This window comes from Lepisosteus oculatus, chromosome 14 (genome assembly GCF_040954835.1).
Source record: "Lepisosteus oculatus isolate fLepOcu1 chromosome 14, fLepOcu1.hap2, whole genome shotgun sequence".
NCBI lineage: Eukaryota > Metazoa > Chordata > Actinopteri > Semionotiformes > Lepisosteidae > Lepisosteus > Lepisosteus oculatus.
In genome coordinates, this window is record NC_090709.1 from 12379025 (window position 1) to 12407019 (window position 27995).

Here is a 27995-nt window from a genome sequence, read left to right on the forward strand (position 1 = left end):
GAACAGTATTTCTCGCGTTGTGAACTTGTGTATCCATCAGTCCCCCGGGTTCCAGTTAGTGCGTAATTACGCATCGATGAAAAACCGGAGGTTTAAAAAAAGATAATTAGCTCACTGATACTTTGATGTAGAGGCTGTGGAAATATCCACGTCGTGGTCTTTAAAATGCATTTGGTTTGAAGGCGTTCTGTGCTTCCGTTGCGAAGATATGGACAAAAGAATATTCGTGCTTGGTCCAAAAAATGTAATATAAACGAAAAAGTAAAGGCTGAGAAAGCATTCACAATGTATTTTATGCACAAAGCAAGTATTCTCGCGATTCTAAGAGGTTTCGTGTAAACGCTACAGGCGTGGCAAAATCGTTTTCGAACTTCAAGCTAACTTTACCCCGGTAAAAAAGCAGCGTCGTAAAAGAGGTGACGGAGCTGTCCTCTCAATAAGAAGGGTGCCAGCGAGCCTTGCTCTCGTTTACAGCCACACCCCCTTGAGCACGCCTGATCTCGTCTGATCTCAGAAGCTAAACAGGGATGGGCCTGGTTAGTACTTGGATGGAAGACCGCCTGGGAATACCAGGTGCTGTAAGCTTTTAAGCGCAGGAGGCGCCCTATCCCCGCTCGCTCACTCATTCCCCTGTTCACACGTGCAGTGCGGCTTGTCCGTCTGTTTATTTGTCAGCTTTGGCGAGACACGGGTGCTTGTGTATTAGCGTGAGCGTTTTTTATTCTGATCATGAACAGTTTTACAAGTCCGCAAAGGATCGAGGAAAGGTTTATCGCCAGCTGAAAAGAGACACAGCGCTTCGGCTGTGGAGACTTGTTCGGCTGGCGTTCGGGGAGTCGCGTTTTTCAGAATTGTATTGAGATCGTTTTCCACAGAGCTCAGATGTCAAAGCACAGCAGCAGCTCTCCACAGCGATCCTCTATAGCGCCCTTTCTCCCGCAGCTCCGTCCTCATTGGAAGGAAGCAAGAGTGAAAGGCTGAAGTGAAATAGAGCGGGGACGAAGGCAGTGAAGAGAGAGAACGTGGGAAGAAGAGAAAAACGCAAGGGAAAAAAAGCAGCGTCGTAAAAGAGGTGACGGAGCTGTCCTCTCAATAAGAAGGGTGCCAGCGAGCCTTGCTCTCGTTTATGGCCACACCCCCTTGAGCACGCCTGATCTCGTTGGATCTTGGAAGTTAAACAGGGATGGGCCTGGTTAGTACTTGGATGGGAGACCGCCTGGGAATACCAGGTGCTGTAAGCTTTTAAGCGCAGGAGGCGCCCTATCCCCGCTCGCTCGCTCATTCCCCTGTTCACACGTGCAGTGCGGCTTGTCCGTCTATTTGTCAGCTTTGGCGAGACACGGGTGCTTGTGTATTAGCGTGAGCGTTTTTTATTCTGATCAGGAACAGTTTTACAAGTCCGCAAAGGATCGAGGAAAGGTTTATCGCCAGCTGAAAAGAGACATAGCGCTTCGACTGTGGAGACTTTATTAATAAGGCCCCTCAGTAGTTGAGATCTCTGTTATACCCATCTAGAAACATGCAATCAGCATGTTATTGCTGAAGCAATAGTCACAACATTATTCCACACCTGGGTGAGAGGCGGGTTATGATGACAGTCATGCTTTCTACACCTTATACTGAGCTCAGAAATGGACCAAGCGGACATCTCACGAGCAGATCCCTCCGCGTATAAGAAAGGCAACTTGTCTCAGCAAAAATACCACGGATTCACATCCAAAATATGATAAAAAGGTAAAAACTTCACACTTGGAATGCAAACGTACCCTAAAAAGGAAACACGGTTTTAAAACCAACTTGATTTTCCCCTGGAGAAACCTTTTTATGGACACACATCGCATCTATTACACATGTAGAACTAAATATAAAGATAAAACTTAATATAAGAAGTCATGACATATCACACATGACGAAGTCTGGTCCAGAATAAACAGTTTACACTGACCCACCTTTATTTACCCTGGTCACTCACTTCTATTAACTGTTTAACTGGGTAACAAATTAAAATTTGTTTCAATTTGGGATCTACACCTGGGAGCCCTAAAATGTTGGCCAGAGGGGAGAAGCTGATATTCAGACGTGAGAATATATTAAAAAAAAGGATCTGATGTTGTTTTTCACCTGTCTAATCAAAGCTTGTTCAAAAATTATCTGATTATAGGACACACGAGTTTATAATCATACTCATTCCACTTTTTAACCCCGTATATATGCACAATATGAAACGTATATACACTAAATCTCACGTGTGACTCCCATAATATACATTTCTTTACGAAAATTAGGAACACTTACTACAATTATCAACCCCCCATGACGAGGCAATATTTCATACCTTTGTTTCTTTGTGGGTTCAAAGTTCTGTCCTGTCGTTTCACACGTAATGTTTTGGTAGTTATCTCAATTTTCCTTTGCAATTATCTCCAAGATCATCATCAACTTTTTGTAAAACGCTATGCACAACTGATATTTAAAGAAAGTCCTGTACCAAAACGTCTTCGTAGGGAAAGACAACTTTTTTTTCCTTACGTTAGTCGCTACACGGTTACTCAGAAAATCCATTCACCGCCATTCACCCAATTCTGAGGGACCCCAAATAAAATTCACTTGCCGGTATAAAGACGCCGGCGAGGATAAGACAGGTATCGAGCCACCTGCGTATCTAGCGGACGTTTAAAATAAAATAAATGGCGTGTAATGTTGCGAAGGGCTACTGTTTTTTTTATAGTTTGTCGATTGTAAGGGACGTGGGCCGCGACAGAAATACTGGACGGGGTGGGAAAAGGTTTATTGATGGTTTATTGTACCGCAACGGTCACAATTGACTCACCAGCAAAGATGGCGCCGGAGCCACATCAACTCCCTCCCGCCCTGCTTCGCACCGAAGCTCGAGCTGCGGAGCGCGACGCCAAACCGCTGGTCCACGGGTGCGGGCGCCAGACATAGACGTCATAAACCCTTCCGAGGCGCAGGAATTATAGATCACTGTAGTTTCTTCTGGACCCGGGTTAGGGACAGTGTGCCCTCCGTGAGAGTCTTCTGAGGAAGCCAGTGTCTCATGGGTGTCCAGGCTTGGTACCATCTATCCATCACAGGACACACAGACACACACACTCACACACCCTGGACAGGACACCAGTCCATCACAGGACACACACACACTCACTCACACACCCTGGACAGGACACCAGTCCATCACAGGACATACACACACCCTAGATAGGACACCAGTCCATCACAGGACACACACACACTCACACACCCTGGACAGGACACCAGTCACTCACAGGACACACACACACACTCACACACCCTGGACAGGACACCAGTCCATCACAGGACATACACACACCCTAGATAGGACACCAGTCCATCACAGGACACTCAGACACACACACTCACACACCCTGGACAGGAACCAGTCCATCACATGACAAACACACACTCACTCACACACCCTGGACAGGACAGCACTCCATCACAGGACACACACACACCAGGGCCAGTTTTCCCAGAAGCCAATTAGCCCAAAAGCCTTTCTCCAGACACAGCTGGGTGAGCTCCTCCAGTCAGTACAGGGGGCTCTACTGTACACAGAGGGTGGCGGGGGTGTGGAACAACTCCTTTGTTCGGGGCCTTGGGGCATTCTTGTTGTGAAAGGCGCTATATAAAAAAACTGAATTGAAATTTAATCTTACAGGTTTGGGTTTTTTCGGAGATCTTGTCAGAGATCTTGTCTGACGTGCCATTTCAAAAACGTAACGACACTCCTCACGTCCGAGCGCCGCCGGTCTGTGACGTAACGTATGCTTACACAACCATGACGGTTTCATCATGGACAGCACGAAAGCCCGAAAAGTGGTTGACGTTTTAATTTGGCAACGCCACGATGGATCCCAGTTTTTTTTTTATTTTGGAGGCCAAAGAGGACAAAAAAGGAAACGTCTGGAGGTGGATCGATGGTCATCTCTGCGGTTGTTCTGATGTTCTGGAAAAAACAAAACAAAAAAAAAAACGGCTCGCTTGCCCGGTCGTGTAGTGTTTCCACACCCCACGCAAATCAACTTCTCTTCGCCCCCGGGGGCTCGTCACCCGCCGCACCCCTCTCACGTAATAGGGGCTTCCCCCGGCTGTGACGTACTTACCCTACTCCCTTCCGCCAACGTCATACCGAAGGTCGCGCTTCGGGCGGCGGCGATGTTGACGGACTGTCTTGTAGTGTGAGAAGGGTTTAAATTTCGCGAGGTATCATACGGGGGGAAAAAGAACATTTATATTTATCAACCTACTAGTAAGACTGGGTGGATGTCACATTCCCCAAAGTTCAGTGCCTCTCTCTAATAAAGTAGAAACGCGACATTAAACTCCGTTCGAAACGGGAGAAATCAACAGGACACGATACAACTGACGTCCGGAAAAGAAAAAAAGAACTCCTATTCCCATTTGTAATGACCCCGTCGTGTTTTTCCCGGTGTGCGCTTATCTTTCGGAGACCGTTTCTCTCTGGTGTTGTTTTGCTGTTGGAATAAATGCCGAGGTGACCCTTCTGTGTGGAGTCTGCGTGTTCTCTCCAGCGGGTCATTTCCTCCACCGCAGGGGCTGGTCGAACCGGGGTCTCCCAATCGTCACAGAAGTGTGTGTCGTTTTGGGTGGTGGTGGGGGGGTGCATCGGGGATACTGCGCCCCGAGGGGGTGACCTCTCACCTTACTCCGGACGAAGGGAGAAGACCTGTACCTTCACGATTCCGGGTTGTGAAAACTTCTTCTGGCAGTTCAAAACGTTTCGAAGGGACTACAGCGCTACCCTGTTTTCCATTTCTATCGTGTATTATTAGACAGTCATGAGTATCTGTACTGATCACAGAGTCCCCCTCTCACTGCCAGGACTGAAGCCCAGTGCAGCACGAATAATAATAATAATTAATAAGTCTGGACCCTCCCCTCAGAGCTCTTCCAAGGTCAGGGTGATCCCCTCCAGCCCCCCCAGTGTGCAGCCCCCACCTGGATGATGCTCCAGTCCGCTCAGCACACAGCAGCTCTCAGTGGGGAGGAGAGCAGAGGGATGGAGCCAGTTCAGAGAGGGGGGTGATAAGGAGGCCATGATGGGTCAAGACCAGGGGGGGAATCAGGCCTGGACACTGGGGTAACACCCCTACTCTTCTCAAGAGACACCCCGGGATTGTTAATGAGCACAGAGAGTCAGGACCTCGGTTTGACGTCTCATCCGAAGGACAGCGCCTGTTTACAGTCCAGTGTCCCCCGTCACTATACTGGGGCATCAGGACCCACACAGACCGCAGGGTGAGAGTGCCCCCTGCTGGCCCCACTCACACCTCTCCCATCAGCAACCTTGGGGGGGGGGGGGAGGGAAAAAACCAAAAGCTAAACAGATGTTTTTTAAAAACATTTTATTGATGCTTTACAAAAGTCCAGTCCAGTCTGGTGTCCCTCAGCTCCAGTCCAATCCAGTCTGGTGTCCCTCAGCTCCAGTCCAGTCCAGTCTGGGGCCCCTCAGCTCCAGTCCAGTCCAGTCTGGGGCCCCTCAGCTCCAGTCCAGTCTGGTGTCCCTCAGCTCCAGTGCAGTCCAGACTGGGGTCCCTCAGCTTCGGTCCAGCACAGTCTCGGGTCCCTCAGGTTCAGTCCAGCACAGACTGGGGTCCCTCAGCTTCGGTCCAGACTGGGGTCCCTCAGCTTCGGTCCAGCACAGTCTGGGGTCCCTCAGCTTCAGTCCAGTCCAGACTGGGGCCCCTCAGCTCCAGTGCAGTCCAGGCTGGGGCCCCTCAGCTCCAGTCCAGTCCAGTCTGGGGTCCCTCAGCTTCGGTCCAGCACAGACTGGGGTCCCTCAGCTTCGGTCCAGCACAGTCTGGTGTCCCTCAGCTTCGGCCCAGCACAGACTGGGGTCCCTCAGCTTCGGTCCAGCACAGACTGGGGTCCCTCAGCTTCGGTCCAGCACAGTCTGGGGTCCCTCAGCTTCAGTCCAGACTGGGGTCCCTCAGCTTAGGTCCAGCACAGTCTGGGGTCCCTCAGCTCCAGTCCAGTCCAGTCTGGTGTCTCTCAGCTCCGGTCCAGTCCAGCTTATTGTCCCTAGGCTCCAGTCCAGTCGTCTGGTGTCCCTCAGCTCTGGTCCAGTCCAGTCCAGTCCAGTCCAGTCCAGATCTTAGCAGGCACAGAACCAGGAAAGAAACCTGGAAAGAATATTGTTATTGCAGGTGTGAGGGACATAGACACAGACGTCACCATGACATCAAACAACAAGAGGAGACTCCTCCTTGAATCACAGACACGACCGGGCGGCGTCCCCCTGTCTGCTCACCTGCACCTCCTCTTCCTCTTCTTGTCCTTCCCGGCAGCCTGCTCCTCCTCTCCCTCGCTCTTCCTCTCCTGAGCTACGGTCTCCGCCGCCTCCATCGGCTCGTCCAGATCTTCTGTCTCAACTGACACACAGCTCAAGGACTTCAAAAAGACGCAACAGCGCTTCTGAAGCAGAGACAGGAGAGTCACGTTAAGAGTCGGACTGGACACTCCAGGACATGAACACTGCACTGAGAGAGAGAGGGGTTCATACAAACACACTGACTAGACACTCCAGGACATGAACACTGCACTGAGAGAGAGACGGGTTCATACAGACACACTGACTGGACACTCCAGTACATGAACACTGCACTGAGAGAGAGAGGGGTTCACACAGACACCCTGACTGACTGGACATTCCAGTACATGAACACTGCACTGAGAGAGAGAGGGGTTCATACAGACACACTGACTGGACACTCCAGTACATGAACACTGCACTGAGAGAGAGGGGTTCACACAGACACCCTGACTGACTGGACACTCCAGTACATGAACACTGCACTGAGAGAGAGAGGGGTTCATACAGACACACTGACTGGACACTCCAGTACATGAACACTGCACTGAGAGAGAGAGGGGTTCATACAGACACCCTGACTGGACACTGACTGGACACTGGACAGGAGTAAAGAGAGGATCAGAGCATTACCCACCTTATTTTTCTTCTGTCTCACAGGAGGTGCTGATTGGACCTCCTCCAGCTGGAGTCCGAGGAGAGAGAGAGGGGGCAGGAGAGGGACAGCACAGGGAGAGAAAGAGAGAGACAGGTGAGTCAAGTGTCCCAAGAGCACAGAGACTCTGCTGAGATCACACTCACAGTGAGTGAGCCTGGGTGTAGCCCACTAATACTGACCCACTGGACACCACAGGACAGAGAGGAGGAGGAGAGAGACACACTGCCTGGACACCACAGGACAGAGAGGAGGAGGAGAGAGACACACTGAGGACAGAGAGGAGGAGGAGAGAGACACTGACAGACAGGGCTGAAAGAGAGAGAGACAGAGAGGCAGGGACAGACACAGACAGCAGGCCAAGACAGAGACACTGAGATCGAGGGACAGACAGACTGACAGACAGGGCTGAAAGAGAGAGAGACAGAGAGGCAGGGACAGACAGACAGCAGGCCGAGAGAGACACTGACAGACAGGGCTGAAAGAGAGAGAGACACTGAGACCCAGGGACAGACAAGATGGCGAAACTCCACCACAGACAGGACAGGAGGCAGGGTGAGACCAGCACTGACCTCCTTCCTCTCTCCTGCCGGAGGAGCTGTCTCCACCTCCTCTTCCTCCTGCAAGTTAAAAGACAGGCTGAGAGAGAGACGGGCTGGCGGGAAATCGGCGAACAGAGCTGAAGGCAGAGAGCCGGGGAGACAGGCCCAGCTGGGACAACGCAGGACAGACAGAGAGACAGACAGGGAGACACACGAAGAGACACAGGGAGAGAGACCCAGCTGGGACAACGCAGGACAGACATAGAGCAGGGAGACACACGGAGAGACACAGGGAAAGAGACCCAGCTGGGACAACGCAGGACAGACAGAGAGCAGGGAGACACACGGAGAGAGAGAGGAGGGAGGGAGACCCAGCTGGGACAACACAGGACAGACAGAGAGCAGGGAGACATGGAAAGAGAGAGGGAGAGAGACAGAGACTCAGACAGAAGGACGGAGGGGGCTCTCGGGCGAGGAGGGGGGGGACACCGAGCGGAACGAGCCGGGCGAGCCCGAGCGGGACGAGCCGGGTGACCCCGGGAGCTCCAGCTGCAGCTCGGCCGCCCTCTCCAGCTTCTGGACGAGCTCGGGGAGACAAGAAGACACCACGGGATTCTGTCCAGCGGGGAGAGGGGGAGACACAACGCAGGGGGGATGAGGAGCAGAGACTACGCCTGGACAGGTGAGTATGTCCAGTGTGTCCAGTAAGAGTCTGGACAGGTGAGTGTGTACAGTGTGTCCACTGAGAGTTTGGACAGGTGAGTGTGTACAGTGTGTCCAGTAAGAGTCCGGACAGGTGAGTGTGTACAGTGTGTCCAGTGAGAGTGTGGACAGGTGAGAGTGGACAGTGTGTCCAGTGAGTGTGGACAGGTGAGTGTGTACAGTGTGTCCAGTGAGAGTGTGGACAGGTGAGAGTGGACAGTGTGTCCAGTGAGAGTCTGGACAGGTGAGTGTGGACAGTGTGTCCAGTGAGTGTGGACAGGTGAGTGTGTACAGTGTGTCCAGTGAGAGTGTGGACAGGTGAGTGTGGACAGTGTGTCCAGTGAGAGTCTGGACAGGTGAGTGTGGACAGTGTGTCCAGTGAGAGTCTGGACAGGTGAGTGTGGACAGTAAGAGTCTGGACAGGCGAGTGTGTCCAGTGTGTCCAGTAAGAGTGGGGACAGGTGTGTCCAACAGTAAGAAGCTGTCTTACCCTGTAACCCAGCTCAGGGGTGTTAGGGGGTGCTCTGTCTCCTCCCCAGATCTCACCTTCAGGTCGTGTGAAATGCCGGACCACTAGGAGACGCTGGAAATGAGGACACAAGACAGAGGTCAGGTCCACAGAGCTCACTGAATGACTACAGCAAGCAGAGACCTCTCGGCCATCAGGACTGTGGGGGTCAGAGTGGGGAGCTGTAGGGTATCGGGAGTTTAGGGGTCAGTGGGGGGAGCTGTAGGGTATCGGGAGTTTAGGGGTCAGTGTGGGGAGCTGTAGGGTATCGGGGGTTTAGGGGTCAGTGTGGGGAGCTGTAGGGTATCGGGAGTTTAGGGGTCAGTGTGAGGAGCTGTAGGGTATCGGGGGTTTAGGGGTCAGTGTGGGGAGCTGTAGGGTATCGGGAGTTTAGGGGTCAGTGTGAGGAGCTGTAGGGTATCGGGGGTTTAGGGGTCAGTGTGGGGAGCTGTAGGGTATCGGGAGTTTAGGGGTCAGTGTGGGGAGCTGTAGGGTATCGGGGGTTTAGGGGTCAGTGTGGGGAGCTGTAGGGTATCGGGGGTTTAGGGGTCAGAGTGGGGAGCTGTAGGGTATCGGGAGTTTAGGGGTCAGTGGGGGGAGCTGTAGGGTATCGGGAGTTTAGGGGTCAGTGGGGGGAGCTGTAGGGTAGATGTGGGGCACCGGGCCCACCACAGGGCGGCCGGTCCAGTCTCGCGGAAGGCGACCGGGTCAGACTTACGGAAAAGCACCGGGACTTGGGCCGGGACCTCTCCCGCTGACAGTCCAGGTTCGGCCTGACCGGTGTGACCTGTGAAGACGCCAAACAGCCCATCTCTGAGACAGCTCTGACCACATAGCCCAGCCCAGTCGTGTCGAGACTAGGGGCCTTGGGCAGTCTCTACAGTGTGTCCAGTGAGAGTCTGGACAGGTGAGTCTTACCAGTGTGTCCAGTAAGAGTCTGGACAGGTGAGTCTCTACAATGTGTCCAGTGAGAGTCTGGACAGGTGAGTCTGACCAGTGTGTCCAGTAAGAGTCTGGACAGGTGAGTCTCTACAGTGTGTCCAGTGAGAGTCTGGACAGGTGAGTGTGTACAGTATGTCCAGTGAGAGTCTGGACAGGTGAGTGTGTACAGTGTGTCCAGTAAGAGTCTGGACAGGTGAGTGTGTACAGTGAGTCCAGTAAGAGTCTGGACAGGTGAGTCTCTACAGTGTGTCCAGGAAGAGTGTGGGACGTTCAGAGGCAATCTGTGCTCTCAGAAGGCCATAATGGACCTGCAGCTTGGTTTTCCTCGGACCCGCGACCCTGTCTCTTGAGCCGAGGCGTGTCCCCAGTCAAGATCACCACTGGAACTGTCTCTCCTCGTCTGGAGGTGTTACAGTGAGACCTGGTCTGTCAAGCGCTTTGCGCTGCTATGTGTGTGAAAGGTGCTCTATCAGTGAAGTTTATTATTATTATTATTATTATTATTATTATTATTATTATAATACAGCGAGCGCTGCTGGGGGCGGAGAGGCCAGTCGGAGGAGGGCTGGACGCTGGACGGCGGGCGGGAGGGGTGGACTTATGACGCCTCGCCGGGCCCGGGTCCTGCTGCGACCGCGCACGGGCGTGCGGCATCTCTGTCGGTCCATCGTCCTGCCGAGACAAGCAGAGTCACAGAGGGGAGGGGGCGGAGCCACACAGCTGGGCGGCTTGTTCCCCACCCCCGCCCCCCTCTGTGTACAGAAGAGCCTCCTGTCCTGACTGGAGGAGCTCACCCAGCTGTGTCTGGAGAGGAGCCAGGGTATCAGCTTTGTTCCACACCCCCGCCACTCTCTGTGTACAGTAGACCCTCCTGTCCTGACTGGAGGAGCTCACCCAGCTGTGTCTGGAGAGAAGCCAGGGTATCGGCTTCAACCACAGGGCTGGGCAGCTTGTTCCCCACCCCCACCACTCTCTGTGTAGAGGTGCACCTCCTCTCAATATCTTTTTACAGCACGATCACACCCATAAGAGTGGAGTAACGGGAAAAAAAACAACTTATTTCTCAACTTATTTTGTTATTTCTCGACAGCGGCATTTTTAACTGACTTACCGATTTCACGGGGATACTTCAGAGTGAAGTCGAAGTAACCCGCGAATCTTTTTTGGAAGAAACACGTGTTTAGAAAGCGCTATATAGTCCTTTCCTCCTCCTCTCTCTTCACTCCTCTGAGCTCACGGGGCTCCGGCGCCGCCCCCCCGCTAGAATCCGCCGCTCTGTGACGTCAGGCGGCTCATTGTGACGCCCCCGTGATGTCGCCCCCGACGCGCTCACGGCTCGGCCGCGAAACAAAAATGGCCGACATTTTTCGCGGTTGTTTTTGTTTTAGGTGGACATTTTATTTTTCCAACTCTCAGCGGCCAGCCGGGTGTCCCTGTACGACCCCGGTAGTCGCCACCTCGGACAGGCAGGGGAAACGGGTCCAGCTGTTTCCGGCACAAGGGTAACAAAAGCTGCACTTGAATTTAAAAACAAAATCACGTCGAGGGCGCATTCAGCACCCCCACGTCCAACACGGGTTTCCGTGGGGTTTGGTTCAGTGAAATTAGCACCCCCCCTACCCCCAAGTCAAAGAAAGACCAACCTCCACCCCCCTCTAGCGGCCAAGGGCAGAAATTTCGGGCCACGCCACGTCCAAAAAACACGAGTCCCCCCCCCTGTCCTGCGGGGAAAAGACACGGCATTTTCACCTCAGCTTCGGTCCAGCACAGTCTGGTGTCCCTCAGCTTCGGCCCAGCACAGACTGGGGTCCCTCAGCTTCAGTCCAGACTGGGGTCCCTCAGCTTCGGTCCAGCACAGTCTGGGGTCCCTCAGCTCCAGTCCAGTCCAGTATGGTGTCTCTCAGCTCCGGTCCAGTCCAGTCTGGGGCCCCTCAGCTCCAGTCCAGTCCAGTCTGGTGTCTCTCAGCTCCGGTGCAGTCCAGTCTGGGGTCCCTCAGCTTCGGTCCAGCACAGTGGGGTCCCTCAGCTCCAGTCCAGTCCAGTCTGGTGTCTCTCAGCTCCGGTCCAGTCCAGTCTGGGGCCCCTCAGCTCCAGTCCAGTCCAGTCTGGTGTCTCTCAGCTCCGGTGCAGTCCAGTCTGGTGTCTCTCAGCTCCGGTCCAGTCCAGTCTGGTGTCCCTAGGCTCCAGTCCAGTCCAGTCTGGTGTCCCTCAGCTCCTGTCCAGTCCAGTCCAGTCAAGTCCAGTCCAGATCTTAGCTGGCAGAGAACCAGGAAAGGAACCTGGAAAGAATATTGTTATTGCAGGTGTGAGGGACACAGACACAGACGTCACCATGACATCAAACCGCAAGAGGAGACTCCTCCTTGAATCACAGACACGACCGGGCGGCGCCCCCCTGTCTGCTCACCTGCACCTCCTCTTCCTCTTCTTGTCCTTCCCGGCAGCCTGCTCCTCCTCTCCCTCGCTCTTCCTCTCCTGACCCACGGTCTCCGCCGCCTCCATCGGCTCGTCCTGATCATCTCTCTCCACCGACACGCAGCTCAGGGAGTTTAAAAAGACGCACCAGCGCTTCTGAAGCAGAGACAGGAGAGTCACGTCAAGAGTCGGACTGGACACTCCAGGACATGAACACTGCACTGAGAGAGAGAGGGGTTCATACAGACACACTGACTGGACACTCCAGTCCATGAACACTGCACTGAGAGAGAGGGGTTCATACAGACACACTGACTGGACACTCCAGTACATGAACACTGCACTGAGAGAGAGAGGAGTTCATACAGACACACTGACTGGACACTCCAGTACATGAACACTGCACTGAGAGAGAGAGGGGTTCATACAGACACCCTGACTGGACACTGACTGGACACTGGACAGGAGTAAAGAGAGGATCAGAGCATTACCCACCTTATTTTTCTTCTGTCTCACAGGAGGTGGTGATTGGACCTCCTCCAGCTGGAGTCCGAGGAGGGAGAGGGGGCAGGAGAGAGACAGCACAGGGAGAGAAAGAGAGAGACAGGTGAGTCAAGTGTCCCAAGAGTACAGAGACTCTGCTGAGATCACACTCGCAGTGAGTGACACCGACACTAACCAACCTCAGGACAGCACTGCTAGAGCACCACAACCCAGACTCAACCACATCACAGCACAGATCAAACAGCAATATCTCACACACTGGGACACACACACACAAACACAACATAAACTGGAATGCTACAGAACCTTAAACAGACAATACACACTAGCTGAATATTTGACCAAAATAAAAAATAAACAGAAACAGACCCTAACGAAGTACAGGCTCAGTGACCACAACCTGGCCATAGAAACTGGGCGACACAGGCAGACCTGGCTGCCCAGAGAGGACAGGCTGTGCTCCCACTGCCAGCGGGGAGAAATAGAGACAGAGGTGCACTTCCTACTGCACTGTGACAGATACTCTGGGATTAGAGAAACATTCTTCCCGAAATTCAGAAATCTAATCCCAGAGTTCCCACACCTGCCAGAATCACAATGGGTCCCAATCCTACTGGGAGAGGGAGGAGGGAACTCAGTTGATCTGGCAGCCCAGTATGTGATCTCCTGTCACAGCCTGAGGAACAGTGAGTCTGTCTCCCAATAATGCTCCAGCCGCCTACAGTATATGTCAATATTTTATAATATGTCTTTGTTGTAAATGTCTGTAACATGTCTGCTTTACGCAGAGAGTGGCGGGGTTTGGATGTCAAGGCCTGACGATACCGCATTACGCAGAGAGTGGAGGGGTGGGATGTCTGGGCCTGACGACACTGCTTTATGCAGAGAATGGAGGGGTGGGTGTCAGGGCCATACGACACTTCTTTATTCAGAGAGTGGAGGGGGTGGGATGTCAGGGCTAGATGACACTGCTTTACACAGAGAGTGGAGAGGTGGGTGTCAAGGCTATACGACAGTGCTTTCCGCAGAGAGTGGTAGGGGTGTGATGTCAGGGCCATACGACAGTGCTTTACACAGAGAGTGGTGGGGGTGGGATGTCAGGGCCATATGACACTGCTTTACACAGAGAGTGGCGGGGCTAGGATGTCAGGGCCATATGACACTGCTTTACACAGAGAGTGGTGGGGGTGGGATGTCAGGGCTTGACGACACTGCTTTATGCAGAGAGTGGAGGGGTGGGATGTCAGGGCTATACGACAGTGCTTTCGGCAGAGAGTGGTGGGGGTGTGATGTCAGGGCCATACGACACTTCTTTACGCAGGGAGTGGCAGGGGTGGGATGTCAGGGCCTGACGATACTACTTTACACAGTTAGTGGTGGGGATGGGATGTCAGGGCCATACGACAATTCTTTACGCAGAGAGTGGCAGGGCTTGACGACACTGCTTTATGCAGAGAGTGGAGGGGTGGGTGTCAGGGCTATATGACAGTGCTTTCCGCAGAGAGTGGTGGGGGTGTGATGTCAGGGCCATACAGCAGTGCTTTACACAGAGAGTGGCGGGGGAGGGATGTCAGGGCTTGACAACACTGCTTTATGTAGAGAGTGGAGGGGAGGGTTTCAGGGCCATAAGACACTGCTTTATGCAGAGAGTGGAGGGATTGGTGTCAGGGCCATATGACACTACTTTACACAGAGAGTGGCGGGAGTGGGATGTCAGGCCCTGACGATACTACTTTACGTAGACAGTGGCGGGGGTGGGATGTCAGGGCCTGACGACACTGCTTTATTCAAAGAGTGGAGGGGTGGGTGTCAGGGCTATACGACAGTGCTTAATGCAGAGAGTGGAGGGTTGGGTGTCAGGGCTATACGACAGTGCTTTCCGCAGAGAGTGGTGGGGGTGTGATGTCAGGGCCATACGACACTTCTTTACGCAGGGAGTGGCAGGGGTGGGATGTCAGGGCCTGAAGATACTGCTTTTCGCAGAGAGCGGAGGAGGTGGGATACGACCTCTCAGTGGGGCCAGCAGGGGGCACTCACCCTGCGGTCTGTGTGGGTCTTAATGCCCCAGTGTAGTGACGGGGGACACGATCTGGTCCACCAGCGACGAGCAGGTTACCAGATCTAGACAAAGGGGGCAACTCTTAGTCGTATGAGCTTAGTCACACATCGCAGCGATTAAAAAAACAAAACAAACATATTATGTCTGTTACTAACGACTTTTTTTTCCTACATTGAAAGTCTCTTTCCCTGGTGATTTTCTAGCGCGACTGGGGCTCTTCATTTCTCCTCGGTGTCTCATCGCGGGCGGATTTGAAACAGACCACAGAAGGTGGTCACACACTATATTATTATTGAGAGACAGGCTCACTGTACCTCAGGCTGGGACAGTAGATCACACTGTATTATTATTCTTAATATTATTGAGAGTCTGGCTCACTGTTCCCCAGGCTGGGACAGGAGATCCCACACTGTATTATTATTATTGAGAGACAGGCTTACTCTCTGTTCCTCAGAGTTGGACAGGAGATCCCACACTGAATTATTATTATAGAGAGACAGGCTCACTGTATGTTCCCCAGGCTGAGTCAGGAGCTCACGCAGTATTATTATAATTATTGAGAGACAGTCACACTGTCTGTTCCTCAGTCTGGGACAGGAGATCACACACTGTATTATTATTATTGAGAGACAGGCTCACTGTCTGTTCATCAGACTGGGACAGGAGATCCCAAACTGTATTATTATTATTTTGAGACAGGCTCACTGTTTGTTCCTCAGGCTGGGACAGGAGATCACACACTGTATTATTATTATTGAGAGAGAGGCTCACTGTCTGTTCATCAGACTGGGACAGGAGATCCCACACTGAATAATTATTATTGAGAGACAGGCTTACTCTTTGTTCCTCAGGCGAAGACAGGACATCACATACTGTATTATTATTGATTGACAGGCTCATTGTTCCTCAGGCTGGGACAGGAGATCAGACACTGTATTATTATTATAGTGAGACAGGCTCACTGTATATTCCCCAGGCTGGGACAGGAGGTCATACATTATATTATTATTATAGAGAGACAGGCTCACTGTTTGTTCCTCAGGCTGGGACAGGAGATCACACACTGTATTATTATTATTGAGAGAGAGGCTCACTGTCTGTTCATCAGACTGGGACAGGAGATCCCACACTGAATAATTATTATTGAGAGACAGGCTTACTCTTTGTTCCTCAGGCGAAGACAGGACATCACATACTGTATTATTATTGATTGACAGGCTCATTGTTCCTCAGGCTGGGACAGGAGATCAGACACTGTATTATTATTATAGTGAGACAGGCTCACTGTATATTCCCCAGGCTGGGACAGGAGGTCATACATTATATTATTATTATAGAGAGACAGGCTCACTGTATGTTCCACAAGCTGAGACGGGAATTCACACTGTATTATTATTATTGAGAGACAGGCTCACTGTCTGTTCCTCAGGCTGGGACAGAGGATCACACACTGTATTATTATTGAGAGACAGGCTCACTCTCTGTTCCTCAGGCTGGGACAGGAGATCACACATTGGCTTGTTATTGAGAGGCAGGCTCACTGTCTGTTCCTCAGGCTGGGACAGGAGATCACACGCTGTATTATTATTATTGAGAGACAGGCTCACTGTCTGTTTCTCAGGCTGGGACAGGAGATCACATACTGTATTATTATTATTGACAGATAGGCTGACTGTCTGTTCCTCAGAATGGGACAGGAGATCAAACACTGTATTACTATTATTGACAGATAGGCTCACTGTCTGTTCCTCAGGCTAGGGTAGGATATCACACACTGTATTATTAGTATTGAGAGAAAGCCTCAGTGTTCCCCAGGCCGGGAAAGGAGATAACACAATGTATTATTATTATTGACAGATAGGCTCACTGTTTGTTCCTCAGGCTGGGACAGGAGATCACACACTGTATTATTATTATTGAGAGAGAGGCTCACTGTCTGTTCCTCAGGCTGGGACAGGAGTTCAAATTGTATTATTATTATTATTGAGAGACAAGCTCACTGTTTCTCAGGCTGGGACAGGAAATGACACACTGTATTATTATTATTGAGAGACAAGCTCACTGTTCCCCAGGCTGGGACAGGAGGTCATACTCTGTATTATTATTATTGAGAGACAGGCTCACTGTCTGTTCCTCAGGCTGGGACAGGAGATCACAAACTGTATTATTATTATAGAGAGACCTGCTCTTTCCTGACTGTTCCTTAGGCTGGGACAGCAGATCATAATCTGCTTTATTATTATTGAGAGACTGGCTCACTCCTGTCTGTTCCTCAGGTTGGGAAAGGAGATCACACACTGTATTATTATTATTGAGAGACGGGCTCACTGTCTGTTCCTCTGACTGGGGCAGGAAATGACACACTGTATAATTAGTATTGAGAGACAGGCTCAGTGTTCCCCAGGCTGAGACAGGAGATCACACACTGTATTATTATTATTGAGTATCTGGTTCACTGTTCCCCAGGCTGGGACAGGAAATCACACACTGTATTATTATTATTGAGAGACAGGCTCACTGTCTGTTCCTCAGGCTGGGGCAGGATATCACACACTGTATTATTAGTATTGAGAGACAGCCTCAGTGTTCCCCAGGCTTGGACAGGAGATCACACACTGTATTATTAGTATTGAGATACAGACTCACTGTCTGTTCCTCCTGCTGGGACTGGAGATCACACACTGTTCTATTATTACTGAGGGACATGCTCACTGTTTGTCCTTCAGACTGGGACAGGACAATCCACACTACGTTATCATTATTGAGAGACAGGCTCGCTGTCTGTTCCTCAGGCTAGTACAGGAGATCACGCACTGTATTATTATTATTTAGATACAGGCTCACTGTGTGTTCCTCTGGCTGGGACAGTAGATCACACTGTATTATAATTATTGAGAGGCTGACTCACTGTTTCCCAGGCTGGGACAGGAGATCACACACTGTATTATTATTGAGAGACAGGCTCACTGTCTGTTCCTCTGGCTGGGGCAGGGAATCACACACTGTATTATTAGTATTATTAAGAGACAGGCTTGCTGTCTGCTCTTCAGGCTGGGACAGGATATCACACACTGTTGTAGTGTTCTCTCACGAAGCACCAGTTCTGTAGGGGTTTGGGCATTTACTGGGACAATTATTTTTGTGGCAGTAAATCACAAAATTGATTATTTTAATGGTCTTAGAATCCAACCATGCGACATAACTCAAACAACGCACACACAGGTACTAATACACGAGGATACATTTGTTAATATATAGAATATGCATGCAAACCTAACAGATCTTATCGTAAGGGTTATCAGAATTCATTCAGTTACAAAGAGTTACACATATCAAGAGGACATAAGTTCGGTATATCATTCATTTAGACCGTTTCGTAATTGAACTTGTTTACAACTTCTACATGAGATACTCAAAACAAGTACATAACCCTTAGGAATTAAATTGATATCAACTGGTTGGGAGCAGTAATGCAATAAGCTTGAATACTCCCTGCTGGTGGGCCCCTTTTCTCACCGTTTCCGTAGTGCAGCGCTTATCACGTTTGCCTCACACGCGAAAAATCCCCAGTTCGAAACCGGACGGGAACAGCCTCTTTTTGTACGCTCCTGTACTTCACAGAGGTCTTGAGCGACCGGTCACATGTTCCTTTCCTTCTGAGTGACGTTCCTGCAACACTCTCCCGCTCCTCTTGGTGCGCTCATGCCGCAACACAGGAAGGCTGGAGCAGGTGGCTGTGGCCTTTGCACACCGCCGAAATAGCTCAGTTGGGAGAGCGTTAGACTGAAGATCTAAAGGTCCCTGGTTCGATCCCGGGTTTCGGCATTTTGTTTCATCGCGCCCTTTGTACCTCTCTCCAGCGCCCCCTGCCTAAAGTGACGCGTCCCTTTCTCAGCCCAAAACACAAGGTAGACACCAGCAGCAGTTCCTGCAGGTTTCCGTAGTGTAGCGGCTATCACGTTCGCCTAACACGCGAAAGGTCCCCGGTTCGAGATCGGGTGGAAACAGCCTCGTTTTGCACGCTCCTGTACTTCACAGAGGTCTTGAGCGACCGGTCATTTGTTCCCAATGTATTTCCGGTGCCTTGGTGCACTCTTGTACCAAACGCACGTTCCTTCTGTACGCGGAGCCGATCATTTGCAATTGGGCTGTGCCGACAGACCAGGACGAGCTCTGTCGGCTCAAAAGCAGCGCAGGACCTGCAAGAACAACAGAAAGATTAGCATCCAGCGGAGGCCTCTTAGTGAGCCCAAGAGCTCATCAAGAATCAGCTCCAGCAACAGGGCTGGGCGCATTGTTCCATTCTCCGCCCACTCTCGGTGTAAACAAGTCCCTCCTGGTCTCTGCTTGAAATGCACTTTCCTGCGTTTGCTTTGGTGTAACTGGCTTCCCCTGCATGGGCGAATGTGAAGAAGATCCTTAGTAAGTCATTGAAGAAAACCGAGAAGAGGTCGGAGTGGCCTCTGTCGTTCATCAACGATCCAGTCAGGCAGTACTCCTCTGTAAAGCGCCGTTCGTTCACATCGATTGGCTTTTTTTTGCCTTCATTCGTGCGAGTAGTAAAAGCAGACGCCCCTATTCTGCCGTGACCCGGATTCGAACCGGGGTTGTTGCGGCCACAACGCAAAGTACTGACCACTATACGATCACAGCGAGTTACCGAGACACACGCGGCAGGGTGGAAAGGGCTGTGCTCTCTTCGTGTGACATAATTCGGAAAAGTCCTGACGTTGCATTTCAACTGAGCCCCAGTATACATCGACCCTTCGACACTCTGAGTGACAACTCTCTTGCGTGTTTTCTCATATTTCTGTAGTTTGCTTGCATGATGCCGGGAACCGCATGGTTGTTCGCTGCCATATAGTCTAGCGGTTAGGGTTCCTGGTTTTCACCCAGGCGGTTCGACTCGGTTTTGCCTCCTGCTTTCCAAAAGATCAGCACCGTGTACGAAAGAGCCGCATTAAAACTACTCGAACGTGCAAAACGTGCGAGAAGAGGGGGCGCTTGTTTCCAACTGAAACTTCTCGCGTGTGAGACGAGCTGATCATCGCTGTGGGAGGGTTACTCTGGTAGACAGGGCTGACCTTCGGCAATAGGATTTATAGTCTCCAAGATGATATTTGCACTTTCTGGAGAGGCGATTTTCTCCACTTCAGTAGCCCGATTTCGTCGATTGCGTGGAGAGGACTGTAGAATGTGGCGCCGCCTTTCCAGCTCCGTCTATGACAGGCGTGCTGGTCTCTGGAGAGAGAGCACGATCCATCAGCGCACTCCAATAAAGGCACTGGAAGCAGCTGAATCGCATTGGCGAAGCTCAGCGCTGGGCCGCTGGGCATGTCTTACCACCGTTTCCGTAGTGTAGTGGTTATCACGTTCGCCTCACACGCGAAAGGTCCCCGGCTCGAAACCGGGCGGAAACAGACATCTTTTGTCGCCAGGCACAAAAGGGGATTGGGGATTCGCCTAGCGCTGTGATCGAACAGACCCACTCACCTCTTAGTGTGGCGGGATCTGCACAGTGCATGTCACAGCGCATCCTGCTTTCACTTCAATGCGCGTCCTGATGTACCCCAGTCTCCCGCAAGACAGGTGGGGACAGGTGACAGGTCCTATACTGACGAAGAAGACATCGCTCTCTCCGACCCCCGGCATCGTGTCCCGACCCACCGTGCTGGAAGCCGACGCGTGCTGTGATTCCTTTACGGAGCAGAAATGACAACCGAGGAGCCGAGAGATCATTTCAGCATTTCGCGTCTGAACGGAAAACACAAACGACCAACTCGGAATGACTTGCCTTTGACGCTTCTCAAAGCGTTCTTTGTGCATCGAACAGACCCACTCACCTCTTATTGTGGCGGGATCTGCACAGTGCATGTCCCAGCGCTTCCTGCTTTCACTTCAATGTGCTTCCTGATGTCGAGTCGTGTGCCGTGCGGAGGCTCTGAAAGCGAGAGCAATGAAAAGGTGCACGACGCTGTGAAAGAAAACAGAGAAGTGAAAGGCAGTCATTTCTCTAAGGAGGTGAAAGAAAAGCTACTCCCCGTCGGGGAATCGAACCCCGGTCTCCCGCGTGACAGGCGGGGATACTTGCCACTATACTAACGAGGAAGACATCGCTCTCTCCAACCCCCGGCATCGTGTCCCGACCCACCGTGCTGGAAGCCGACACGTGCTGTGATCCCTTCACGGAGCAGAAATGACAACCGAGGAGCCGAGAGATCATTTCAGCATTCCGCGTCTGAACGGAAAACACAAACGACCAACTCGGAATGACTTGCCTTTGACGCTTTTCAAAGCGTTCTTTGTGCACGACGACTGCGCCGCCTAGCAGATACAAATGGGTTGTACAACTTTGAACTAGCAAATGGAAGAGGGCTAAGCCCCCTCTCTTTTAGCCCAGGTTCGATCTGTCTCTCAGAATCACCAGGGCGCACACACACACACCCGTGCTGTTGAAGTGCTCTGCTTCATTTCTAAGGGCAACTCAACATTCACTCCTACCCCGAGTGCAGAAAAGACAGCATCCACAGCAACAACAGCTCAGGTCTCTGCACAGGAGCTAAGCTGCCCTCATCTCCTCTGCTCTGCGGCTCCTGCGGAGTGGAGTCCTGCCTGGAGCCGTGTTTGCAGGCGGCGGCTCCCCGCGCCCTGTCTGTGCGTCGTGTCCAAGAGCTCCTGGGAGGAAGAGAGAGCCCTCCCACTCGGGGGCTTTTCCACGGTCTGTGTGAGGAGGGGCGGGTGTGTCCAGTAGCTCATCGAGCGGAAGCCTGGGGCGGCGGAGAGCTGTGATCGTGCAGACCTTGAGGTGTCACCTCTTTGTCTGCTTTCCCGCCCCCCCTCCGCCCAAGCTCTGCTCCAAAGTAGCCCGGCAACTCCTCACACCTGCACGTGTCACAACCTAAGGTGCGGTCATGAGACACCCATGGGGTGTCGTTCTGTTCTTGCTAATTGTTTCCTGCCCGTCGCAGGCAGGAGTCCATGCGAGGAAGATGCGCTGGACAGAGCTCAAAGGGCGCAGCTGGGTGGCTTTCCTTCTGAGTGACGTTCCTGCAACACTCTCCCGCTACTCTTGGTGCGCTCATGCCACAACACAGGAAGGCTGGAGCAGGTGGCTGTGGGCTTTGTGCACCGCCGAAATAGCTCAGTTGGGAGAGCGTTAGACTGAAGATCTAAAGGTCCCTGGTTCGATCCCGGGTTTCGGCATTTTGTTTCATCGCGCCCTTTGTTCCTCTCTCCAGCGCCCCCTGCCTAAAGTGACGCATCCCTTTCTCAGCCCGAAACGCAAGCGAGACACCAGCAGCGGTCCCTGCAGGTTTCCGTAGTGTAGCGGCTATCACGTCAGCTTAACACCTGAAAAGTCCCCGGTTCGAGCCCGGGCGGAAACAGCCTCGTTTTGCACGCTCCTGTACTTCACAGAGGTCTTGAGCGACCGATCATTTGTTGCTAATGTATTTCCGGTGCCTTCATGCAGTCTTGTACCAAACGCACGTTCCTTCTGTACGCGGAGCCGATCATTTGCAATTGGGCTGTGCCGACAGACCAGGACGAGCTCTGTCAGCTCAAAAGCAGCGCAGGACCTGCAAGAACAACAGAAAGATTAGCATCCAGCGGGGGCCTCTTAGTGAGCCCAAGATCTCATCAAGAATCGGCTCCAGCAACAGGGCTGGGCGCATTGTTCCATTCTCCGACCACTCTCGGTGTAAACAAGTCCCTCCTGGTCTCTGCTTGAAATGCACTTTCATGCGCTTGCTTTGGTGTACCTGGCTTCCCCTGCATGGTCGAATGTGAAGAAGATGCTTAGTAAGTCATTGAAGAAAACCGAGAAGAGGTCGGAGTGGCCTCTGTCGTTCATCAACGATCCAGTCAGGCAGTACTCCTCTGTAAAGCGCCGTTCGTTTACATCGATTGGCTTTTTTTTGCCTTCATTCGTGCAAGTAGTAAAAGCAGACACCCCTTTAGGGAGCCTGTCAGCACCCGGAGTTTTCCCCTTCTGTAAGCTCTCCATAGCCTCTCAGCTCTTCTACTGTCCAATCCCCCTCAAGTACTTCCCTATATTCTTCACTCAAAACGTTTTCTAGCTTTGAGGTAAAAAAATGAATTTCTTCATCCTTTACCTCTGTAGAGCTGTACAGTCTTGAGTAGAAGTGTCACGCCCTCTGCAGCCAGAGGGCGGTCCTTCTCTGTCCTGTCCCTAGTTTCTGGTCTGCTGTCCTTCCTGTCCCTCTCTTTCCCTTGGGCTAAATATTTCAGGGTCTTGCACTCTGTCCTCGCTCAGCACTGACGTTCGGATGTCCTGAGACCCGCCTAGCACCAGGGCGCCCCACGTCCGCTCCCTGAGGGCACAGGTTTCTATACGGCATTCCTGAACTCTTTGCACTAATGAGCCCGGGCCTTTTTCCCGTCTCGCCGCTACGCATATGGGTCTTTTTCCGCCCTCCTGCTCCCCACGGTTAGTCCCCTTGGACGTCTGTGACAAGAAGGCCTCGATGCAGGAGAGGATAGCACTCAGCTCTGTACTCTCTCTTCCCTCCTCATCAACTACACTTTCCATGACAGACTTGGAGCCTACCACTTTCCTGAAAAAGAAGCGAGTACACTTCTCATTTTCTTCCAAGAACTGCACTCTTCTTAACAGCACTCCTCGACTACTTTCTTCCGCTATGCTCCGGACATCCTTTTTTAAAAGGGTGATATCCTGGAGCACATCGAAGCCACTGTCTCGTGTAGAGACGCTGCAGCTGCCTCTGTTTCCTGGCTAGCACTCTTCTCCGTCTGGCAGCAGCCTTCCTTCCCTCAGCCATGAAAAAGGCCTTTGTCCTCACCTTCACCTCCTCCCACCACTCTCCTACTGACCCATACAGACACTGCAAGGACAGCCACTGTGATAGTCTCTCCTTGTAGCGGGATACTACCCCCTCGTTCTCTAGCAGCTTTGTGTTGAGTTTCCAGAGGCCTGGGCCAAAGACAGTCCCACCCTGGAGTTCCACTCTACACCCTAAAGCCTGATGATCTGAGAAGAAGACAGCCTGAAGAGTGACCCCAACAACTTTCACTCTCTCTGAGACAAAGCAATAGTCAATTCTGATTCCTCCCTGACCATGTACATCCTGCTGTTGTGGGATATATACATCTATATGTGTCTGAGAGTTTAAAGTCTTGAACTAAGTTTTGCAGGGCCAGTGAGCTGGAATCCAATTTTATCGGAGAGCTAGCCTGCCTATCTGTGTGCTCTAAGATACAATTAAAATCCCCTCCCACTATCACGTCTGTGCTACATAACAATAGGGGAGAGAGTGCCTTGAGTAGCTCCACCCTTCCTCCCACGTCAGTAGGACAATACACATTGATTAGCCGCAGGTTAACGGTCCCCCAGTCCACATCCACACACAGCAACCTGCCATCTATGACCCTCTGAATACTTTTCAATTTGAATGCCCATCCTTTGAAAAGAATGGCCACGCCAGAGGTTCTGTTGTTGTTGTCCCCTGACCAATCAGAAGGCCCTTTATCCCACCTATCTTCAAAGCTTTTATACCTCTCTTGATTTACTTCTTTTTCTTTTTCTTCTTACCAATTTCCTGCCAGCCATCCTCTGAATGAGCCTTCATCAGGGTGGCAGCAGTAAAAGCGTTCACGGAGTCCATTTCAAGGAAGGGGGTAGAGGGAGGGGTGGAGGGGTTCCAGCTGTCCCCATCACCATGCTCTCCTTCCTCCTCGCTCGGGGAGAAAACAGAGTCATTTTTCCTTTTCCTCAAGTCCAGCTCCTGGGAGCACTGAGGGGAAAGGGGTGCAGCCGATGCACCAGTCTCCTCTTCCCCCTCACCCACCAGCTGCTGCAGATCCTCCGTGATGGACTGGATGGAGGAGAGGAGGACATCTCTAGCACTTGCAGAGTCTGAGAAAAGCAGCTCCGCTCAATCCTGGGTATCGTCGCTGGACCCGCTCCACCGGGGGGCCCCACACTGGCCCTCGTTCTGAGGAGCAGGAGTGGGGGAGGGGTCCTCGCTGTTCTCGGGGGTTTTCAAACCCTCGTGCTTGTCTGGTGCAGTCTGCAGTTGTGGGGGCGTAGTGGATTTCTCTTCCACCGGCCCTGGAGCCACAGCAGGACTGATCCTGGCTGGAGGCTGAGAGTCTTTGTCCAACAAGGGTTCTTTGTTTGACTTGTTATTTGCTTTGGATTTTCGGGCCGGTTTGGCTGAAACAAGCACTGCCTCATCCTTTCTCATTTTGAGTTTACTGGCGTAGGCGTGAGGGCAGTTCTTAAAAACGTGTTTTTCCGAGCCACATAAATTGCAATTTGGCAGCATTGAACAGTCAGAGGCTAAATGTCCCTGTTTTCCACAGGTCTTGCAGCATTTCACAGTGCAGGACAATGCCAGGTGTCCCACAGCACCACAGCGCTGACACACCTTTGGTTGTCCCACATAAAAAACATAGCCATTGCAGGTGCCCAGCCGGATTGTAGAGGGCAGGTGCCTTAAGCCTCCATTTACATTGTCCGGTAGCAAACGAACCTCGAATTTCCTTGCTCCTGTTTTTATACTGTCAACATCTCTAACCTCAGTTCCATGGTGGACGGTGCAGTACTGGTTAAGCCAGGTTTGAATGTCCTCCGTCTTTGCCAGATTCGAGAACATAACAACATGCACTGTTTTCCTCTCTCTCTGTGTCAGAGGCTGCAAGTTGATCTTCTCAAGGGCAGGAACTTTCCCTCTTTTTGCCTCAAACACATCCACACATCGTTCAAACAGAGAATAGGTAGCAAAAACAACCTCAAATGCTTTCTGACCTGGGAGAGCGAAGATGAAATCCAAGTGCCAAGGTTCAAAGCCAAGTTCCTTCTGCAACACTTTTCTGCTGAACTGCATGCGATCCATGAAGAGGTCATCCAAAATCTCAAAACGCACAGCATTCTTGCGGGATCCAAAAGTTGCCATTTCGTAAACTGCAAAACAAACACTGCTTCCACAAAACAAGAAAACAATCCAACTACTCCACCTACAGGATGATCAAGGTATCTCCCCTGCCAGGTAAGTATAAGTTGTATAAGGCCCTGCAAGCGGCCCAGACCCACAGCACAAAGCGCGCAGCCTAGCCCAGCTACTCGCCCCGCACGCCACTGCCTCCTGCTGGGCCCACTCTTTCGCACACTCACACGCCACACTAACACTCAAAAGGGTGGGCAAAACGAGAAAACAAGCGCGCCGTTTCCTACACATCTGCAATCGTCAATGTGCATTCGCAGCATGTCCCGGGACGCAATTCGGCCTCATTTGCATAACACCAGACCGGCAGATCGCTACGCAAGCTCGCGTCGTGCGCCTGCCACACACCGAACAAACACCGGAGCCTTTTCAGCAATTTCCAAATAAACGGGCCTGCTCGCCTGCCCACAAGGCTCCGTCTCTTACCCGCTCTCCAGAGCCTGCTGCCTTCTGTGCTGTTCTCTCAGCACCGCTGCAGCGCACACAACTCCTGCAGCGCGGGGAGAAAGTTTCCACGCTCCGCCGCAGGGAAGGCTCGCTCCGTGCGCACACGTCCTTTCAATGCCAGTTCAACAAGTGCTCCGCATTAGCAGCGTCGGGGCTCCGGCGTGTCGCACCTCACCTCACCTCGCACAGCCCCCTCCTCGAATGTCTGGCGCTGGGCATGCCCCGCTCTCCTCCACCTTATCTTATTGCGTGTGACCACTGACAATGGCCACAATGTCGGGGAATGGCACCTGTAAAGTGTTAATTGGGGAACAGGAACAGCCCGTCTCATCTCGGGGGCCGGCTTCAAAGACAATACAGCAAACACAGCGGGGCGGGGGAAGAAGACGACACGACACATGCAGGTACATTCAGCTCCGGCGGGAATGAGTCATTTGTCGGTCTTTTCAAGTGCTGGGAGCCGAGTAATCTTTCGCTTGTATCGTTTCTCCCCGGTGACTAGATCTCACCCTGCGACTCTCGACTGGGCTCACCCAAGGCAGCCCAGCAAGTGTGAGCCTAGCCGGCACCCGGATGGGAGATTCCCCCCGGAAAAGCTCAGGTTGCTGCTGCTCCTGCAAGAGGTGTGACTGGGAACAGTAGGGAGCGCTCACCCTGCGGTCTGTGTGGCTTTCTTATACCCCAGCATCCTGATGGCGACACTTTGCTGCACAAACAGGCGCCGTCCTTCGGGGGAGGCGTAAAACCGAGGTCCCGACCCTCCTTGGCCATTAAGAAATCCCAGGGCGTCTCTCAAAAAGAGACGCCGGGGGTGTCACTCTGGTGTTAGGGTTCCCCTTTACCAATCAGTCGGGGTCTCCTCCTAATCCCCGTCTCATATGTAATAATCAATGACGAGGCCCCCCTGTCCCGCGATATTGTACTTGTCTCCTGGCCGCTGGCTGGCGCCGTGAGATTTAGTTCTCGCGCAAGAGACCGGGGGCAGAGCGCGAACGCGGTCCCCCGCCCCCCACAAAGTGCGTGTAACACTGCTTTGTAGAGGTGTAAAGGATCCGATGCAGATGCAGGAGTCGCAGGGAGGTAAGTAAGCGTACCGAGCAAATCCAGGAGCTTAGTCGTAGTCCGAAAGCGAAGGTGGGTCGAGATCCGGTAAAGGCACTGGTGGCGAACAATCCAAAACGTGAGACAGAATCGTGGTCGAAAAGAGAGCTACAGGGTCAAATCCAAAACAGGCAAAGATAGCAAACAATCCAAGGGGCGTGACGAGATCCGAAGTCCGAAGGCAAAAGGTGTAGGCAGAATTCCAGGAAGGCAAAAGAGGGGTAAGAACGCTAGGCAGAGCCACAAGTAGTGAACTTAATACCAAGCAACAGGAATCAGGTAAGAATGGTATAAATAACCTGGCGTGCCGCACGGTAGAGCAATTGCAGGTGTGTTAACTCGCGCGGCGGCGCTTGTTAGTATTAATCCGCTGCTGGTGCTGATTAGCTTGCTTACGTGTTGATCTCTGCTGGCTGGTGGTCGTGACAGTACCCCCCCCTTCACGGGCGGCTCCCGAGACCGAGATGGCCGATCAGGATAGTCCCTGTGAAAGTCGCCAATTAGTGTAGGGTCCAAATTATCCTTCTCTGGAACCCAAGATCTTTCCTCGGCACCAAAACCCTCCCAGTCGACTAAATACTGAAGGGTACCGCGGTTCCATCTGGAGTCGATGATCTTGTGGACCGTATAAGCCGGGCGCCCCTGAATGCGACGAGGAGGTGGCGGGCGACGTTTGGGAGCCGCAAGGGGCGAGCGGTAAACAGGTTTCAGGAGGGAGACATGAAATGAGGGGTGGATTCTGAGGGTAGGGGGGAGAGCAAG

The 27995-nt window shown here is 52.2% G+C and overlaps 1 protein-coding gene, 7 non-coding genes and 1 pseudogene across 8 annotated transcripts in view; 7 read left to right on the forward strand and 2 right to left on the reverse strand.

The window, feature by feature from the left end:
- The window catches only part of LOC138243427 (scavenger receptor cysteine-rich type 1 protein M130-like), a 359441-nt gene that overhangs the window by 259125 nt on the left and 72321 nt on the right, over positions 1-27995 (forward strand). The gene's annotated exons all lie outside the window — the stretch shown is intronic.
- Positions 467-585, forward strand: LOC138216322 (5S ribosomal RNA). The gene has a single exon (XR_011180033.1). It is a non-coding gene; the product is annotated as a 5S ribosomal RNA (ribosomal RNA).
- LOC138217987 (5S ribosomal RNA) lies at positions 1123-1241 on the forward strand (annotated as a pseudogene).
- trnaf-gaa (transfer RNA phenylalanine (anticodon GAA)) lies at positions 18453-18525 on the forward strand. The gene has a single exon. It is a non-coding gene; the product is annotated as a tRNA-Phe (tRNA).
- trnav-aac (transfer RNA valine (anticodon AAC)) lies at positions 18635-18707 on the forward strand. Its single transcript has one exon. It is a non-coding gene; the product is annotated as a tRNA-Val (tRNA).
- Positions 19282-19353, reverse strand: trnah-gug (transfer RNA histidin (anticodon GUG)). The gene has a single exon. It is a non-coding gene; the product is annotated as a tRNA-His (tRNA).
- trnav-cac (transfer RNA valine (anticodon CAC)) lies at positions 20048-20120 on the forward strand. Its single transcript has one exon. It is a non-coding gene; the product is annotated as a tRNA-Val (tRNA).
- Positions 20737-20808, reverse strand: trnad-guc (transfer RNA aspartic acid (anticodon GUC)). Its single transcript has one exon. It is a non-coding gene; the product is annotated as a tRNA-Asp (tRNA).
- trnaf-gaa (transfer RNA phenylalanine (anticodon GAA)) lies at positions 21831-21903 on the forward strand. The gene has a single exon. It is a non-coding gene; the product is annotated as a tRNA-Phe (tRNA).